At 46.0% G+C, this 20,993-nt stretch overlaps 1 long non-coding RNA gene across 8 annotated transcripts in view; it reads left to right on the top strand.

Annotated features, from left to right (window-relative positions):
* Positions 1-20,993, top strand: part of LOC110007130 (uncharacterized) — an 89,247-nt gene that overhangs the window by 6,547 nt on the left and 61,707 nt on the right. For 4 of the 8 annotated variants that reach the window (XR_016046006.1, XR_016046010.1, XR_016046005.1 and 1 more), the window contains exon 3: positions 8,811-8,928. The exons of 2 other annotated variants lie outside the window; for them this stretch is intronic. This is a non-coding gene — a long non-coding RNA (uncharacterized LOC110007130). Of the gene's footprint in view, positions 1-1,461; positions 8,929-9,408; positions 9,817-20,993 lie in introns of those variants that run through there. 2 more of the 8 variants (XR_016046000.1, XR_016045996.1) reach the window with 2 other exon arrangements.

Consider the following 20,993-nt stretch of genomic DNA (forward strand, 5'->3'; position numbering starts at 1 on the left):
CTTCCATCTTTCCAGGGATTCATCATTGAATCTTGGACATGTGATGAACAACCATCTACTCTTGTTGGTCCTAATGATGCTACTTCCCTTGCTTGCTTCCCCCCAGACATTCTTACCTCTGATAAGAACTCGTCACTCTCATCCAAGGAAAGCTACTCCCCAGTACAAGATGAAATGAGTTATGCTTCCCCTGATGCTAGCTCTATTCAAGTGGCTCCTCCATGCCCTGAGAATGCCACGACTCCTTGTAAGGCCAATTGTCAGCTCTCCTCATGTCATGAATGCCTCATGTACCCCCTTGAGGATGATGATGGAGGCTTGCCGTCCTATGAGAAGTACATATTCTCTTTTAATTGTAAGGAACCCTCAAGTACATCTAAAATCGAAACTGTCGTGATCGGTGAAGTACCAGAAGCGTATGAAGATGAAATTGCATAGCTTTAAGGTCACATTAAGGCAGTTACAGGGCGAGATGAGGTTGAAAGATGAAATGATAGAAACCTTGCGTTAAGATGTACTGAAGTCTCATAAGCATGAGTGTACCCCCTCGGGGCACCAAGCCCTATTTACTGTATCTCAAGCACTGCTCCTAGACATCAAAATATGGCCATTAGATGATGAACTACTCCCACCCTCGCCTCCCTCCCTGCCAGTCCCTTCTCCATCTTTTCTTCGGATTGGGAACAGAGGACTAATAAAAGGCATGGTGGCCAAAGCATAAAAAAGATGCGATGCCTCAGTGACAGGAAAGCCGAATCACTGCAAGAAACCTCCCCCAGCTTATGTTGATTAGACACTATTGCCACAAGCAGATCAAAGACTCATTGTGCCCAAGAACAAAATCAATCATTTCCCAGTAAAAAGCCGACACAAGAGTTATTCCTTTGGAAAGTCCATGATCCCCAAGTTTCTTGAAATTCTCTTGTCAAAGGGGATCATCGAACTACCTGTGTTGAAAAGGTCGAAGGAACTTGGGAGAGATAACGATCCCAATTATTGCCAATATCATAGGTTACTCGGTCACAAGACTGAGGAGTGTATTGCCATTAGAGGCATCATCTAGAATCACATGACAATGGGAAAATTGAACTAACGGTCTAATTCTACATGAGAGCCAGTGCCGCACTACACTTCAAGCTATACGACCCTAGACTATAGCACACGGCCTAGTGGCATGACGTTAAACTGCACAACATACAGTCTCGGAGGCAAGACCTCAAACATGCCCTCAGGTCTCTGCAGATGACCTTAAAATATGCCAAATTGATGGTCACGGTGGCATGACCTTAAACACGCTTCTGCAAAAAAAGAAGAAGAAGAAGACAAACATGACGAAAACCTGCAAGGGTATCATGGGTAAAAATGTCAAAAAAAAATAAGGACAGACACAGTGTGCACCCCAAAGGCCACCATGGGTAAAATATGTCAGGAAAAAAAAAAAAAAAAAAGAAAAGAAAAAAAAAGAAAAAGATGGGCATAGTGAAAACCCTCAAGGGCACTATAGGCAAAAGTGTCGAAATAAAAGGGATATGGTGAAAACCCTTCGACACTCCCTCTCGAATGACGGGCATGCTAACATTACCTTATGGGACAACACGAGTAAAAATGTCTCACGTCCCTGTAGCAAGAAATTAAGCTGCATGACATTCAGTCCATCTGCATGACTATAAAGTGCTTCTCATTCCTACATGTCTCCATGGGGCCGCATGACACCCTCTTGCACATCCCCTACTACATCCTTCTTCACAAGCCCTCGGTAAAAGGACACCACCCCTTTGAGGTGTCCTCCCTAATCAAGGTGTACCTCAGTTTCAACTGTGAGGCTTCAAAGCAAAGCATGCAAATCATGCGCCGCCTCTCCAAAGCTAATATCCCAAAGAGGCGTACCGCAATCTTCACCGTGTACCCCCACACCTGATAGGGCGCTTTCACCACCCCCCATCTCAAGACTCTCCTGACCACTATTTTCCCAGTTGAGTCACACTACTCATAGCCCCCTTAAGCATTCATCATGCACATTAATTGCCCATGATCCCACTCCCTGTCATGCTTGCCCCTACCTCTACAACAGTCTAAAGTGGGTCAAGACCTTAAACTTTCCTTCAACACGTCCAACAAGGATGAGGACTTTTAAAAGCACCCCTTGGCGGTTTTTTCGGGGCACGAGACCTTAAAAGACCTTTCCTCATGAGGCCGGGTTGATCGGGGCAGCAGCTCCTAAGCCCAAGCCCTAGCTCGAGGTCCTTTGCAAGCTGTCACTCGCATGCATCTCTCGCGCGAGCATCCTCTCAATTACCGCGCGTGTTCCTTCTTCACCACCGTGTGTGTTCCTTACCACCGAGCATGTTCCTTCTTCACTGCCACGTGTGTTCCCTATCGCCGTGTGTGCTCCTTCTTCACCGTCACGTGTACTCCACTGTCGCGCATGCCTCACTGCCGTGCCTGCTACTGCCGGGCATGTCACTGCCAAGCATGTCATCACCATGCATGCTATCGCCGTGCGTGCTTCATCATTGAGCATGCTATTGTCATGCGCATTCTAAAGACATGCTCTCCTACTGTCAACCACATCATTGTTGTGCACGTCCCACCATTATCCCCAGTGGAGCTACATGCATGTCACTACATGCAATACACTACCTTTCATCCCTAAGAAGTCCTACTTCCCCCTAATCCCCAATGAAGTCCGCTTCCATTTGCCACCCCTCGTTGGGCCACCATCTCCATTTGAGCCCTCTGCTTGTGTATTGCCTTAACCATTTTATCCCTAGGGAGTTGGATTGCCATCCACATACCTATCCCCCATGGAGCTTCACCTACATGGTGACCCACACAATGGTCTAGATGCACGACCTTAAACTGCACCCAAACTATATGATCTTAAACTGTAACAATGGTCTAGTTGCACAACCCTAAACTGCATTGTCTTAGCTGCATGATTTTAAACTGCATAGACATGGTCCAAGCTATATGACCTTAAACTATAGTATACGTCCTAGCCGTATGACGATAAACTGCTTTGCACAGATCCCAGAGGCATGACTCTAAAATTGCCCTCACAAAACAAAAAAGAGAAAAGAATAACGGGCATGGTATATACTTGAACAAGGGAACGTCATGAGTAAAAATGATGGACAGGCATGGTCACAAAACCATGAGTAAGAAAGTTCCGTGAAATGAAAACCTGAGCATGGTAAAAACCCAAAAGGGCACCGTGAGTAAAAACAAAAGATTACGGGTGGACATGGCCGTAAGGTCTTGGGTAAAAGAGCCTCGAACAAAAGGAGGTTGGTGAAAACTGTCTCTACAGTACCACTTCCCAAGTCCAAGTGAAAACCTGCAAAGGGCGCTTGGACTAAAAAAGAAGGTTACTGCATCGTCCGCTTCTGCAGGCGGATTTAGCCAGCCCAACAGGGTGTAGATATTAAAATCATCCCTCAATATCCACAACAGGCAAGAAACTGTTATACCAGGTGCCCTACAAACCTGGTTTGGTTGCCAACAGCGCTGTCAAGACGTCTAACATCTTTCTTCCTCTCTTCTCTTCTCTTCTTGACGTGCGTGGCAGTGGCAGTGCCATACATGCCCTTCTTTCTCTCTTTCCTTTCATCCTCTCACATGCACGCCATCGGTAGTACTGTGCATGCTTCTATTTCTCTCTTCTTCTCTTTTTCTCTCTTTCTCTCTCTCTCTCTTTCTCGTTCTCTTCTTCTCTCTCCTGATATGTGCGACGATGACAACATCGTACATGTCCCTCCCTCTCTCTTGCCTTTTTTCTCTTCATCTCTTTCTCTCTTTTCTTTTCCTTTGTCTCTTTATCCCTTCTTCAAGGCTGGGTGACAATGTAGCCCAGTCATCATCCCTTCTTCAAGGCTGGGTGACAACATAGCCCAGTCATCATCCCTTCTTCAAGGCTGGGTGACAACATAGCCCAGTCATCATCCCTTCTTCAAAGCTAAGTGACAAGTAGCTCAGTCATCATCCATTCTTCGATGTTGGATGACAACATAGCCCAGTCATTATCACAAGGCCGACAGGTACCACTTGACAGGGTGAGGATTTAAAATACTAATCCCTCCAAAATAGTGCATGCGAGGGTGATGACTTTGATAGGATCCCTCAAGAGTCTCTTCTCCCCCTAGTCTCCACAAATGGATTTGCACATTGCATCCAAACGTCTGAGCATCCTAGTTACAGCATTGTGTAGATATCTCCTTGGCGTTCACGTGGTCCTATGGCTAGGAAGAAAAAATTAATAAAGTCGAGGAAATTTTCTGAATGTTGTCCTTCTCACTTCTCTCGAAGTACAACATTCGGCGGGGCAAGCTTTTGAATACATTTTTCAGCACATTTGGTCCCCGATGTAGAATAAAGAGGAAGCTGGTCGATAAAGCCCTGATTTACAGTGTAATTTTTTATAGTTTCAGAATTACTCCAGAAATGGTGGAAATCTTCTTAAGAACTTAAAAAAGCCCCCTGCCAAGTTTCGTTGCATTCCGACATGTATAAGGTAGTGTAGACAAAGAAACAATTTCAAAAAAATCAACCTCTAGCACCTTGAAACGGACCCCGTAACTAGAACTCTATTTTCGATGTGTCAAATAGTTATGGGACAATCGCCATTGGATCCGGCATAGTCGATAACCTCTAAGAGTCAAGTTTTGGCTTAATCGGGCACTCCATGACAAATTTATGGGTAAAAGACCGAAAAGGGGTAGGCTGCATAATATTATCGTGCGCTCTCCGTGCACCAAATCACCATTAATGGTGACTGTTTGCACAGTTTCGAGTAGTGACTTCGGAGACCCATATCTCATTCATTCTAAGTCAGATCACTCTCAAAATTTGTGAGAGTGTTCGTCTTGTCAATACGAGATGTGGCACGCCCCATGACAACATCTGAGCAGGGAGAAAAGCTAGAGAGAAGTTGACGATTCGCGGCAAAAGTTGCAGGAAATTCAGCAGCGACGAGTCTCATTCAAGTGGCTATATCATGGCTCTCACGCATCGGATTGATGCAAGACCAGTTCCATCATTGCGTAAGGTATGAGGCTACAACTGGGCCTAACCTCACACGTGATGAACGGTCGGATTTCACTCACGAAGTCAATAAAGTTGTTGTAAATTTCGGCCATTCGGATTCTAAATTCCGACCAAAAACCCAAGATGGAAAAATCTTCTTTCGGTACAAAATCGAGCTACGTTTGCTGCAATGTGATCGTGACGGCATGCTTAGTGTGATCCAGCAAAGAAATCGAAGAAATACAACAAGAAACGAGGGCAATCTCGATCCGAAGATCGCAAGTTTTGTGCAAATTTCACGTGGCATGATCGTGGCCTAAAAATGCGATTTGTGACTCAAAATGGGTATCAAATCGATTGCCACTCCAAGATCAACGAGAAAACAATCAGCTTTTGGTCGAATGATCACCCTGAATCGGTCTAGGAAAATCGTACATGTTCCATAGGTGCAGCAGGCACTGAAGTGGAATTTCATGAATTGTTGAGCAAGGGCAAAACCGTTAGTTTACAACTTTTTTTAGAATTCTATTTAATTCAATTAAATTGTAATTATCAATAATTAAAGTTAATTTTGATTAATTCACCCATATTTGGGCAAAAGTCTATATATATTACGTGATATCATTGTACAAAAGACCCATTTTGTTTAATAAACTTTTAATAAAATTTCTATCTTTCTTCATTGTTGGGTTATATTTTGAGAGAGAGAGGAATGAGAAAAATTTTTGGATCGGTGCCCTTAGGCTTAACGTAAATCTCTTTTTTTCTCTTTTCTTTTTCTCTCTCTTCTCTTTCTCTCTTCTCTCCTCTTCTTCTTTCTCTCACTTCTCTTTCTCTCTCTCTTTCTCTTCTCTCCTCTTCTTCTTTCTCTCTCTTTCTCTTTCCTCTTTCACAGACGGCATAACCCCATCGCCATCTGTGTTTCACTCCTTATTTCTTTTCTCTTCCCTTCCCTTGTGATCTCGTATGATCACAACCCTCATCTTCCCTCTTTCTTGTGGTCCCTCGCATTTATAACGTTTTCCTCAGCCTTCTTGTAGCCTATGACCCCAATGTCTCTTTTTTATTATTATTTTATCCCAGTCCACCTGTTTTCTGTGCACCTTTGGGTCTACCTCTTTCTTTCTCACCTCCCTTTCTCTTCTTGTTTTTGTACACCTTTTTTGTACAACTTCTCATCACCCCCTTTTCCCTTTTGTGCGCCTTGCGATCTTTTTTTTTCCTCTCACGATCTATGGTCCCGTAAGGCCCCTATTGCCCAAACCTTTGTGCACCTTGCGATCTTTTTTTTTTCCTCTCACGATCTAAGTTCCCTAAGGCCACCATTGCCCAAACCTTTCTACCCAACGCCCTCTGTTCAACCCACATACTACCACCGATGAAACATAACGTGTAGCGTCCGTCAATCGTAACCCATCGCCGTGTGTCATAACCTATCTTCGTCTGTAAGGCTACCCATCGCCGCGCGAACTCTACCCCGACGCCGTGTTTGCCACTGCCGTGCAGGACGCATACCCCGCTGCCATGCACCACCAAACGTTCTTCACCACCAAGCCCGTGACCACAGCCCTTGTCTTCCACCTCTCTCTCAGCCCCTGTCCTCCACCTCTTTCAGCCCCTATCCTCCACCTCTCTCAGCCCCTGTCCTCCACCTCTTTCAGCCCCTATCCTCCACCTCTCTCAGCCCCTGTCCTCCACCTCTCAGCCACTTCTTGCCCCTCTCAGCCACCTGCTGCTCTCTCCGCTATCTTGCGCGATCCCATTTTCTCTTCCGCAACTTGCAACTAATCCTGCCATCCTCTCTCTCTCTAAAACTAAAAAAAAAAGAAAAAAACCCGACAGGCCTCCCGCAACCTTGCTCTGTCACTTCCTGCCCTCCCTGTTTCTCGCCTCTTTTCACCACCTCGTTGCAGCCCATTCTGCTGCAACCCATCCTTGCTGCTGCCGCGACTTTGCAGCCCCATTCTTGCTCAGTCACCTCCATCAAGCCTTCTCCCCCACAGCTGAGCCAACTTCAGTCTCGGCCCTTTCTTCCTTCGCCATCATCAATTGCCGCCACGACCTTCCTCCCTCCTCACCTTCGCTGCCTCCACTCCAACCAGCTACCACCATCTCCAAACCTTTGCCTCTCTCTCAACTGCAGCCATTAGTTGCAGCAACCATCTCCGCAGCTCTGCTTCTCTAATCACCATCCACCTCACCCTCTTCTTTCTTCAATCGCTGCTCCACCCTCCGCCACCATTTCTTTTCGCCTTTGCCGCGCCATCTGGGCTGCTGCCCTCTCTCTCGCTCTCTATCCCCAATCCTCATAGAAACCCCACCGCAACCTACTGCTCTCTCTCTCTAAAGTCTCTGCAACTCTCACCCACGCTGCAACCTTCTGCTCTCTCTCTTACTCTAAAAGCAAACCACACGGGCCTCCTTTCATCCTCTCCCTGCCGCCTGCAACCTCCGGCCCTTCCAAGATCATCCTCTCTGTAATTTCAGGTTCTCTCTCTAGAATTCCTCTTCCTCCAACGAAATACCCGTTTTTTTTCCTTTTTGTTCCTTACTTTCGCTCCTTTTCGTTTCGCGTCACCCATCTCGTTTCATCCTGTTTTCGTCCTTCCTCCAAACCCATCTACAAAAACCAATGACCCAATAAACCCCTCGTGACTTTCTTTTTCTTTTACTCCCTCTAAGCCTAATAACCCAATACCCCAATTCTCTGTTCACGAAATTGTACTTTTCTTAACTATTTTATTCTACCCACTCCCATATATCACTCTCACTTTCTCTCTTAAATTAAAGCGTTATTTCCTTTTTTCTTATACTATGTTACACCCTTTCATAAAAGAACCCAATGCTCAACCCTTTCTCCCCCTTAGCTAACACGTTATTATTATTATTTTTTTAAAAAACTTTACTTCCCTCAACCCCTAACCCAACATCCCTCTCTCTCTTTCAACTAATCTATCTTTTTATTTTATTTTATTTTATTAAACCCTCCTATGTTATTCTTTCTCACTCTTTCCCTTTATTCCATTTTACTCCTTCCTTTCATTTTATTTCATTTACGTCAATTGACTTCCCTTTACACCATTTGATTTTATTTATTTTTGCCTCACTTATTTTATCCTACCCTACCTTACTCTATTATATTCATTTATTTTATTTTATTACCTCATCTTATTTTATTTTCTTCCATCCCTTATATTTTATTTTATTTTACTCTATTTTAATTTATTTACTTTATTTTGCTTTTTTTTCATTTTATTTTAGTTTACTCCCTTTTTCATTTTCTAATTCTATTTTATTTTCATTTTTAATTCATCTTTCGCATTTTATCTCATTTTCTTTTACTCTTATTTCACCATCATTTTTATTTTCACTTTCGTCTCTTTTGGAAGACCTAGCGACAATCAAGGTAGTCTTCACTTCCTCTCTCTCTCTTTCGCTTGTTTGACCAGAGGGCAGGCTGAGCCTTGTGCTCGTGCAAGTTTTGTTGTCAAGCAGTATTGTCGTCGTGCCGGTCTGAGTTACGGTGCCCGTCTTGTTGCTACGTCAGACTAGCCATTGTGCCAGACTGGTGGGTGTTGGTTTTGCCGTTGAGTAGTATTGCTACCATGCCGGTCTGAGGTACCGCGCCCTTCTTGTTATAACGTCAAGTCAGTCCCCGCACTAGTCTAGCCACGGTGCCAGCCTAACCGGCCGGTCAAACTTCTTCTCTCACTTTCACTTCACTTAGTAACAAGGTGGGGACCTATGCCCCATTCATTTGTACTTTTAATATGTGTGTGTGTTTGCAGGAAAAGAGAAATAGGTTCAGGGAGGCAATTCCAAACTGGCCATAGGCCAGAGGCATTCCAACGTGATCTAAGAGGGCACCTGAGCGAGCTAGCCCGGCGTGTCACGAATCCACGTGAGGTAAGTTCCGCCTCATAACCTAAAATCCTCTCTCACCGGTTGGGAGAGAGAAAGAGATAAAGATGAGAGGAGGAGAGAGAAAATGACCTTACCGAATGGTACCGGTCCTTTCTTATCTCTCCTATCTCTCTCTCTTTCCAATACGCACCCACAAACGCAAAGTAAAAACTCAAATTTTATTGACGAGCATAAAGAATGAAAGGGGTTTCCTTTTACAATTAGGTTTACCATGTATTTATAAAATTGGGCCCAAACATGGGTGGATGCTAAAAACCTAGCCTAATTGATGATAATTACAATTAGTTTGAGTTAAGGAAAAATCTAAAAATAAGGTGAAAAATGACTATTTTACCGCTATCCAACAATATATGGAATTCTAAAATAGTCCCTGGTGCTGCCCTAGAACGTACGTGATCTTCTATGGGTGATTCGGGGTTGCTTTATTGCTCGTTTGACTGAAAGATGATTATTTTTTTGTAGGTCACGACATGACGATCGATTTAATACCAATTTCGAGCCACGGTTCATGTTTTTAAGCCACGATCATGTGACTTAAAATTTGAAGGAATCTTAAAAACTTTGAATCGATAGTGTGCTTGTTTCTTGATGATTTTCTTTGATTTCTTCGTTGAATCTCACTGAGCATGCCGTCACGATTGTGTTGCAATAAACGCAGCTCGATTTCGTGTAAGGACGAAGATTTTGCAACTTTTGGGTTTTGGCCCGATCTTGAATTTCAGCCGTCGAAATTTATATCAACTTCATGTGTGAAATCCAACCGTTCATTATGTGCGGGGTTCGGATTAGAGATAGCCCTAAACCTTACGCACGCGATGGAACTAGTCTCACGTCAATCCGATATGCAAGCTTCGTGATGTGGCCACTCGAGTGAGTAGTAGTGCTGTTGAATTTTCTGTAACTTTTGCCGCAAATCACCAACTTCTCTCTAGCTTTTCTCCCTGCTCGGGTATCACCACATGCCGTGCTTCATATCAAAATGCTCATCTTGACGAGACGAATACGTTCGCAAAATTTGAGCATGACCTGACTCGTAACGAGGGAGATATGAGCCTCAAAAAATATAGTTATAGTTATGGGGTCTGTTTCAGAGTGCTTAGAGGCTAATTTTTTTGAAATTGTTTCTTTGTCTGCACTGCATTAAACATGTTGGATTGCGATGAAACTTGACAGGTAGCCTTTTGGAATCATTAGGAAGATTCTGACCCCTTTTGGGGAAATTATGAAACTATAAAAAATGCCACTGTATGCTTAGGCTTTATTGACCGGCTTCCTCTTTATTCCACATCGGGGACCCAAGGAACTGAAAAATGTGTTCAAACAGCTTGCCCGCTGAATGTTGTGCTTCAAGAGAAGCGAGAAGGACAACATTCGGAAAATTTCCTTTGGTTTTATTATTTTTTCTTCTTAGCCACAAGACCACATGAATGCTGAGGAGATCCACGCAATGTTGTAACTAGGATGCTCAGACATTTGGATGCAATGTGTAGGTCCATCCATAGAGACTTTAGGGGGAGAAGAGATTTTTTGAGAGATCCTGTCGATGTCCTCACCCTCAAGGGCTTACTTGTTGGTCAGAATCAGGTCTGTTTGGCAGTCGAGTGTCATACTAAAGGGCATTGTTCCCATTTGGTCTAGGTTTGTTTGTATCTTCTGGTGTTGGTCCATGTTTCGAGGATTTTGTTTTGTTGTTTGATCTGGATGGTGTGCTAAAGGGCCTTATGTCGACATCCATCTGCATTGTGCACCAGATATTCCTTGGCGGGCAGGGTCCCGCGGTGACCGGCTTTTGGTATACCCCCTACCTATATCTAGCAGTTTCAACAATCAAGATGCCTCCCTTCTTTGTCCGAGACGACCTTTGAGGATTCAATCATAATTGCTGCACAACAGGTCCAAAGTCATGACTGACTTAGCTTTCTTGGGGCGTCTTCAACATCTTGAAGTGCGCTACTGACCTTTTGGGAATGATGCTCGTCTTCATGAGACTTGTCTTTCCTTCTTGACAAGTCTTCTGTCCTTTGATTTCTTTTTACAAAGGGACTCAAGTTTGTCGGAATCTTACTTAATGCTCGTATTTTTGGGTCCTAGTACTGTGACACCATGGATTTTTCTTTTGCATGCGGGCCGAAGCCACCTATTGAGGCGAACACTGCATCAACTTGCTTATTGGTCTAAGCGTCCTTTGGTGGATTTTCACTTGAACTTGGGAAGTGGCGTTGTAGAGACGGTTTTCACCAACCTCCTTTTATTCGGGGCTCATTTACCCATGACCTTTTGTCCATGTCTACCATTTTCTTCTTCACCGTGCCCGGGTTTTTTTTTTCGGAACTCTTTTACTCATGGTTTTGTGACAATGCCCATCCGCCATTTTTCCTCATGGCATTCCCTTGTCCAAGTATATACCATGCCCGTTATTCCTTTTTTTTTTGTGAAGGCGTGCTTAGGGTCATGCCTCTAGAACTTGTGCGAAGCCTTTTAGTGTCATGTGACCAGGACATGCACTGTGGTTTAGGGTGATGAATGACAGTCTGTAGAGGCCATGGAGTGAGTATGGTGATGGTTTGGATCACTTGGGGAGATGACATGAGGCTACATGTGAAAGATGGATGATGTATGGATAGAAGGTGGATGAGTGGTGACCCACTAACTGACAGCAAGCATGGATGGCTCATCGTTTTGTGAGCATGAGTAAGACTCACTAATGAATGATGGAGGGTAATATAGTGAATGGATTCACTGAGGAGGTAATGAAGGTGGTGCACGCATGAACGAGTTGGTTAAGGAAGGCGTGCGTGAATATACACATAAAGGGGGTTTGCACATGTGTGGGGGTGCATTTAAGGTCATGCCTCCTGGACCTGTGCAAAGTAGTTTAATGTCATGCGGTCAGGACGTACACTATGGTTCAAGGTCATATAGCTTAGACCGTGGTGCGAAACCTTTTAATGTCATGCGGCTAGGACATGCACTATGGTTTATGATCATATAGTTTGGATCGTGGCTATGCAGTTTAGAGTCCTGCAGCTAGGGCCATGCAGTTTAAGGTCGTGCAACTGGACCTCCGCTACAGTTTAAGATCATATAGTTTGGACCATGGCTATGCATTTTTTGGGTCGCGCAACATTTTAAAGTCGTGCAACTGGACCTCCCCTACAGTTTAAGGTCATATAGTTTGGACCATGCAGTTTAGGGTCGTACATCTAGACTGAGGCTGTTGCAGTTTAAGGTCATGCAACACAGACCTTTGTGTGAGTCGCCATATAGGTGGAGCTCGATGGGGAATAGGTCTGTGAATGACAATCCGACTCCCTGGGGATAAAATGGTTAAGGCTATACACAAGTAGAGGGCTCAGATGAAGATGGTGGCCCGAGGGATAGCAAACGGAAGCAGACTTCAATGGGAATTACGGGATGAGTGTGACTCCCTAAGATGAAAGATGTGACTCCATGGGGAATAGACTCATGGAAGTTAACCCAACTCTTGGGGATAAGATATTGCGGATTAAAGGGGTAGGCATAATCCTAACTCCGTTGGGGATAATGGGCGGCAGTATGGGTGTAATTTCTATTGGGGATGAGGAACAATGACCTGCTTCTGACTCCATTGGGGATGACACGCTATGGATTGCGTGCAACTCCACTGGGGATAGTGGTAGGATATGCATGGCAGAAACCAGGTACTGACATGTGCGTGGCATTAACACGGGGAGCGTACGACAATGGTCATGAACGACAACAGCATTGACACCTGGAGCACTGGCATGGGCAACAGTAACACACGCAATGCTAGCTTATGCAGTAGCAACACTCGTAGCGGTAAACTTTGAGAACATAGTCGGCGCTAGCTCTTGAGAACACAGCCGGTGTTGGACTTTCAAGAACACAGTCGGTGCCGAGCATGAGTTACAGAGATGGCGTTGAATAAAGACGGCACTGAGCTTTCAAGAACACAGCTGGCACTGGGCATCAGTCACAGAGATGGTGTTGAACACAGACGGCACTGAGCTTTCAAGAACATAGCCAATGCTGTGCATGCGTTACAGAGATGGCGTTGAACACAGACGATGCTGAGATTTCAAGAACACAGTCGGTGCTGGGCGCGAGTTACAGAGATGGTGTTGAGCACAGAGGGTGCTGAGCTTTCAAGAACATAGCCAGTGCTGGGTTGTTTTGAGAAAACATCCGGCACTGGGCATAGATTACATACCCGGCGGTGACCTGTGTTCCAGTCTCTGGCCCGAGCTCGACCGGTCTTAGTTTCCGATGCATGAGGTTTCATGGGCGGTGGTAAACTTCTTGTTCGAGTTTAGGGTCAGAGCCTGACCCGGTCCAGCCCATTGTCGTTTGGTCTTCAAGGACCTGCCTGGCATTCGTGAGGGACACTTGAGGGAAGCATCGCCTATATAAGGGGGTAAACCCCCATTCTCACTGTTTCACTGAGGATAAAAAGACTTAAGCAAAAAATTTGACAGTGAGAGAGAGAAATTTCAGATGAAAGCTCCAGCAGAACAGGGAACTTTGGTGAGGTGGGCAAGTAAGAGGAGGTTTGGAGTGGGAAGAAGGAACACAGGAAGTTCCGTAGGGAATCGAGGGCTCACAATTTTCGGAATCGAGGGAAGTAGGGGTTTGCCGACCAACCCAAGTATGCAGCCAGTTTAGGAATATCGGGGAAGGAGTGAAGGATCCAAGTTGCCACAGGGACTCGCTAGTGAACTTCCACTGATTTTGGAGTTTTCCAGTGGTTTTTCGGTGACTTGGAGGAGATGGATAAGTAGCAGAGGGTTTCCGGTGAGAGAGAAGGTTTCTCAACGAGAAACCGAAGTTCGTAGGGAGGCGAATAGCCACTTGGAGGTGAACCGTCACTGAGAAACAAAGAGTTGCTGAGGCATGAACGACTGTGAGACCACTCATGCGAAGACATGCACCTGTCCACGTCACGGTCGACAGTTGTCAGGTGGCGCATCGGGGCTCGAGGTAACACGTGCGGAATCTATGACACGTGCGGGAGATTTGAACACAGGTGGCAACAATTCCTTAAAGGCACAGTCGGCATTAGTTCTTTAAAGACACAGTCGATGTTAGGCTTTGAGAGCACAACCGACACTAAGCATTGGCGAACACAGCCGGTGTTAACTTTTAAGAACACGGCTGGTGTTGGGCATTGACAAACTCAGTTGGTGCTTGTCTTTTCAAACATAGTTGGCGTTAAGCCTCAGTAGACACAGCCGGCTCTATCCTTTACAACCACAGTCGGCACCAGCTTTTGACGACTGTGCTAGGCCTTTGAAGATATAGTCGGTGCTAAGCCAGTGCCTTTGTAATTTTCACACGACAGTGAGTCCTTGAACTTTATAATGGCTGAGTCTTCTTACAAAATCCCTGATGTAAAGAACCTTCCAAGGGGAGAAGAGGTCGGCACCAGTGAATTTACTGGTGAGGGTCTAGTGATGGGCATGGGGAAGCAAGAATCTCCTTATTGGATCTTTATTTTATTGGTGACCTTCCGCTGATCGAGACAATGTATGACGAGTTCATGCCCCAGAACTCAGTCATCTTTGGTGGTGCTCGCTTAGGGGGAGAGGAACCACCCACTAGTCTCCAGAAAATTTTTAAGGTTTATCAGTTGCTTCATTCCTAGTCTAGCACCGGTCGGGTAACCTTCACTGAATGTGTGAAATTCTTTTGCAAGGATTACCCCTAGGATGGTCGAGGTGCTCCAAGAAGGAAGGGAAAGGCAGTTGTAAGGACACGCCTCCCATCTATCACTCTGAGACCAGTGACGACTGCGTCTTCTTGGCTGCCTATTTGGCCCTGTTTTTATACAAGTTCGTGCTCTCTGGAGGGGCAGATGACATTCGTCTAGGCACGTTCTATGTGGCCTGTGACACGGCAAGAGGGCGTGAGTATGGCCTTGCTCAACCAGTTTTGTGCAATATTTACCATGGATTGGGGGCCGTTTCATGAGGTAAGGCCTACAAAGGTAAAGAGGGGGGCAATGGCCTTGTGGGGGTTGAAGCCTTTCCTGGGGATTTTCAGATACCATTCCCATCCATTATGTGTATGGGTGGCTAGGGACCTCTTTCCCTGCCACCTATGTTAGAAGTCAGGGCACGAGGGATAAAATGTGCCCCTTCTTGATGAGAATTGCAGGGCAGAAGGCTTTTTTTCATAGTCCCAGGAAAGCATGAAGCTTGTTTGGGAATGACTCCTCAAGTATGCGTCGGGTCCCATTTCTAGTTGGGAGCGTTACTGACCATGCCTTCATCGATGAACTGGGGAAGGAGTTGGATGGTGCTCCCACGACTATCAGGGAGCTCATGTTCATCTTGGGCATTAAAGGGGGAGTTTTGGCTTATCGCACTTCTCACAGTGCCAAACTTGAAGGGTACTTCCCCCTCCGTTTTGTTCGCCAGCATGGGCTGGATCAAAGTTGCCCCTTCTCCGTGTTCTTTGAGAAGAGCCACAATAGAGTAAATACCGAGAAGAAAGAATAGCTTGGGACCTTTTGGGAATCATGGTGGCCAGTGTATATAAGGGCTGCATGGTCCACATGTCTAGAGATGACGGAGGTTAGCAAGTATGTGCTACCCCATTTTGGCATAAGGGTCCAGGTGACCGAGGCCCATGCACGCTGGTGGAGAATTACCGACTGAGGCTACTGGGATGCGGATCACCCCTGGAAAGGAGGGAACTACCATTGGCACTAACGGTCTAGACATGTGCCTCGGGATCCATGTCTCCCGGTTGGTTCCCAACTGGTCCTTCTTCCAACGAGCTACCTTGTTATGCCGCTTCTCAAACAATACGGAGAATGGCCATCCTTGATCGAGCCCGTGCTGGCAAGCAAATCTATGAGGGAAATCCTATGGAGTTTCGCACTATGGACAGTGTGGCATGGAAGAATTCCACCCCTAACACTCAACATATACATCAGCTCTTTATGAGTTGTAGGAGCACCGTCTAGGCTCTTACCCAGCTCATCAACAAAGGCACGATTTGTGAGATTCCCTACCGGGAGAGCCTCCTCATGTGGAGATAGTCGTTGTAGAACAAACTATGCGTTTGGCCGATAGTATAGAAGATTGCTTTTTGCCTAGCAATCTTCAGTAGAAAGGGCACATCGTTTCCTCCAATTCTCCGGTTCGGAGGTAGGTGCCTAGGAAATAAGCCCCAAGCCAGCCATATACATAGTGGATGGGGAAAGGCGTCTTGAAGTCCCCTGGGAAGGCTTCGACATCCACTATGCCATTCCCTCCTTCATCGCCTTGATAAACTTTTCCCCTAGACACGGCTCCTAAGCCGTAGTAGATGCTGCAAAGGACTTGTTGTGCAAGTGCATATTTTTTCCCCCTCGCCATGTCACATGCCACAGAGAAAGTGCCTGGACGGATAATGTCTGCTCTGTCAGGGAGAGAAAACTTGCACAAGAAAAGTACCAGATGGGTGGCCAGGAAGATATGACCATTCTCCTTCCGCAGTTCAAAAACTGGTGGGGCCTCCTTCTCCCCTTTCCTTGGTGATAGACCAGCTTCATGATTACAGTCCCCATAGAAAAAGGCCACCCACTTGGTGAAGGAGACGTGTCCCTTCTTAGTCTCAGACCAGAGCAGCAGGTAAATTCCAAACATCTCCTGAAGCCCAACTGGTGGCTCTTCCTTCTCGACCCGTTCATCTCAAAAAATGACCGAGTTCGGGGGCATGAACTCGTCATATATACTACTGACTAGTGGTAGCCCACCGATGAAATACAGATCTAACAGAGATATCCCTGCTTCCCCATAACCGAGCAGCCATGTGCTGCAAACATGGCTACAGGTTTCGAAAAGCACTTTGACCGTGTTCGACCAACGGTCATATTAGCATGCCGAGCACTAAATGGTGGCCATCAGGGAAGCACACTTCAGAATGTCCATGTATCGCCTATGTACTTTCATGGTCCATGAGGAGAAACACTTTAAATACTTTTGCTCTCCTTGCACCCGCAGGCCAACAGAAGACCATTTCATGTTGAGGGTTTTAACCATCCTCTTGTCTAGAGTCGGCAAGCCCCCATTTGAGGCTATATTTCGGTGCAGGCAATTCAGGATGCCTACTCCTTCTTTTACACTAACATTAGGCTTAACGCTGCAAGCTATTGCCGTCTCGCAGCCAAGGGCAGGACTATCATCATTTGCCCACTGAGAGGGTATCACCGTGCATAGAAGTTAGGGCTATCACCGTCTCGTGATTAAGGAGCTATCAAAGTAAAGCAGAAGCACCATGCGAAGACCCGGATAAGGAGCGAGGTAACGTCATATGCATCTAACTCCTGCGTTGCAGCTGTTCGCACGCGCCACATGCGTGAGCCCTACTACTCTTGCAATCCAGGCACGACGCCTGTCAAAGCGACGTGAGATGACACCACACGTGCGAGGTGCGACTGTTCACCATCTCGTGCCACTCCACCTTCTCCCGACCGTTGCAGGCTTGTGACACCTCATGTTCTCATAGGCGCTTCCCCTTAACGTCGGGAACTCCCTCCTGTCCACCAGAAAACCCTTCCCCACCTTCTACTCATTACTGGAGTTGGTGGAAAACCACCAGAATTCCCATGGAAGTCTCCCTATGACCCTGCGAGTTCTCTTCTCTCCACTCCTTTACGTGCTGAAAAAACCGCTGAGTTTTCGATAGAACCATTGTGTTTCCTTTTGACCTTTCTGCAATCTTCAGCAACCATGGAACTATCGAAAAAGCACTTGAACTCTGGCAAAACACCACTGCGACTCTCGTAGTTTCACTGGAAAAGTCTCGGCCAAACTCTTAGTAGCCCATGTTGCTCAAAAAGCCTTAGCACTCTCCAAAAACACTCGCAAGCACGTTGTGAAGGCCCACAACCAGCTCAAGCTCGCCATAGAGCTTTTGAAGGCCTGGGTACTGCAGATTTTGGTAGGGAAACTCTAGCCGAGAAACTCTTGATGGAAGCTCTGGCTCTCTGTCTCTAAAAAACTCTCTTCAACTGTTTTACCTTTCTGTAAAACAGTAAAATGGGGTTTTTCCCCCTTTATACTCAACAGTGCCACAAACTGCCCCTCATAAGTTTGAAATGACACTTCAATCCTCATCTTCAGACAACAATAAGACCAGGCCGGGGTGGGTCAAGCCCGAGACCCGAAGGGGTTATCGTTGTGCACTTCATCCAAGGGTTATTTCTGCTTGCTTCATCAAGGGGCTATCGCCGCCTGCTAGGTCAAGGGGCTATCGCCGCGTGCCTCATCAAGGGGCTATCACTGTGTGCTTCGTCAAGGGGCTATCGCCGCGTACTTCGTCGAGGGCCTATTGCCGTGAGCTTCGTCACGGAGCTATCGTTGTGCGCTCCATGAGAACTTAATGCCGCACGCACGTCACCAAGAGAGGCTATCGCCGAGCACCTCATCAGGGCCTAACGTTGTGCGCACGTCATCTAGGCCTAATGCCACAAGCGCCATCCAAGACTTGGTGCCGTGCGCATGGCATAGCACTCCCATGGGGACCATCATCCTACCTCCTCAGTAAGTTCATTCTCTGCACCACAGCGTCACTCCTCAGGGAGTCGAGTCCCCAATTATGGCTCTATTCCCTCTAGAGTCACATTGTCTCCACACAATGGTCTGTGCTGCATGACCTTAAACTACACATCCATGATCCGTGATGCATGACCTTAAACTACACAGCCATGGTCTGTGCTACATTACCTTAAACTACACAGCCATGGTCTGTGCTGCATGACCTTAAAATGCACAGCCATGGTCCATGCTGCATGACCTTAAACTGCACAGCCATGGTCCGTGCTGCATAACCTTAGACTACACAGTCATGGTCCATGCTGCATGACCTTAAACTGCACAACCATGGTCCATGTTGCATGACTTTAAACCGCACAACCATGGTCCGTTATGCATGACTTTAAACTCCACAGCCATGGTCCAGGTGCACGACCCTAAACTGTATGGTCCAAACTATATGACCTTAAACTATAGCGGAGGTCTAGTTGCACGATCTTAAACTGCATGGTCCTCATTGCATGACTCTAAACTACACGACCAAAGTCCAGTTGTATGACCTTAAACCATAGTGCACGTCTTGGCTGTATGACGTAAAAAAGCTTAGCGTCATGGTCCAAACTACATGACCTTAAACTGTAACGAAGGTCTAGTCGCACGACCTTAAACTGCATGGTCCTAGCTGCATGACTTTAAACTGCATAGCCATGGTCCGAGCTACAAGACCTTAAAACTATAATGCACGGTGTGACAAATAGTCCATACGCGTCACTTTAACCGTGAAATGGACCACTTCCTCTCTAGGTGTATTTCATCAACATATCCTAGTGGAGTTACGTGTATGAAAAACAAGGAGGTCATACTTACCCCTTCAATCCCCAAAGGGTCTGTTTCACACCAATATCCCCAGTAGGAGTCACATCCTATTGCGGCCCACTATCCTTAGGGAGTTAGGGTCATTCTTATCCCTTTAATCCCCAGTGGGGTCGCGTCTGTGCTCTGGCCTTTCTTCTCAGCAGAGTTGTACGCATACCATTACCCGTCATCCTCGAGGAGTCACACTTGCCCTCTTAATCCCTAGCGAAGTTCACTTTTGTTTGCCACTCCTCGTAGGGCCACCATATTCATTTAAAGCTCTTTATAGCCTTAACTGTTTCATCCCTAAGGAGTCAGATTGCTCTCTGCGTAGGGTCACCATCTTCATTTAAAAGCCCCTACCTGTGTATAACCTTAGATATTTTTATCCCCAGGGAGTCATACCACTATCCACAGACCTATCCCCCATGGAGCTTCACCTACGTCGAAACCCACACAATGGTCCAAACTATATGAACTTAAAGTATAATGGAGGTCTAGTTACATGACCTTAAACTCCATGGTCCTAGTTTCATGACTCTAAACTTCATAACCATGGTCCAAGCTATATGACCTTAAACCATAGTGCATGTCCTAGCCGCATGACGTTAAACTTTTTGGCACAGGTCCGGGAGGCATGACCTTAAGGACGCCCCCACATACGCCCACACCCCCTGTATGTGCATTTTCACGCACGCCTTCCCTAACCGACCCATTCATGTGCGCTCACCACCTTCATTGCTTCTCCAGTGAGTCCATTCACTTCATTATTACCATCCATCATTCCCCAGTGAGTTTTTTACCCATGCTCACAAAACGGCGAACCATTCCACCATCCATTCTCGCCGTCAGCTAATGGGTCACCACGTTTTACCCACCATTCATACATCATCCATCTTTCATAGGTAGCCTAGTGTCATATTCCCAAAGTGAGTCAAAACCACCACCATACTCACTCCATGGCCTCCACATAATGCCATTCATCACCACCACGGTCTAACTGTATGACTCTAAACTATAGTGCACGTCCTAACTGCATGACGTTAAAAGGCTTCGCACAAATCTCGAAGGAATGACCTTAAACATGCTTTCACAAAATAACGGGCATGGTGTATACCTGGACAAGGAAACACCATGAGTAAAAATGACGGACGGGCATGGTCATGAAACCATGAGTAAAAGCATTCCATGAAAACAAAAACCTAAGCACGATGAAAACCTCAAAAGGGCACTATGAGAAAAAACAGATGAGAAGGGTGGACATGTCCGCAAGGTCATGAGTAAAAGAGCCCGAAAATAAACGAGGATGGTGAAAACCATATTTAGAGTGCCACTTCCCCAGTCTAGGTGAAAACCCGCAAAGGGCGCTTGGACCAACAAAAAGTAGGTTGAAGCAGAATCACAAATAGTCCCTCGAGGGTGAGGACTTCGATAGATCCCTCAAAAGTCTGTTCTTTCCCTAAAAGTCTCCATGGATGGATTTGTACATTGCTTCCAAATGTTTGAGCACCTTAATTACAGCATTGCGTGGATCTCTTCGACGTTCACATAGTCCTGTGGCTAGCCAAGGGAAAATTTCCAGAATGATTATACTCCTCGCTTCTCTTGAAGCACAACATTCGATGGGGCATGCTGTTGTAAGACATTTTTCATCATCATGGGTCCTCGATA

Source organism: Amborella trichopoda, chromosome 1 (assembly GCF_054954075.1).
Source record: "Amborella trichopoda isolate Santa Cruz 75 chromosome 1, AtrichopodaSantaCruz75HAP2 v2.0, whole genome shotgun sequence".
Classification (NCBI taxonomy): domain Eukaryota; kingdom Viridiplantae; phylum Streptophyta; class Magnoliopsida; order Amborellales; family Amborellaceae; genus Amborella; species Amborella trichopoda.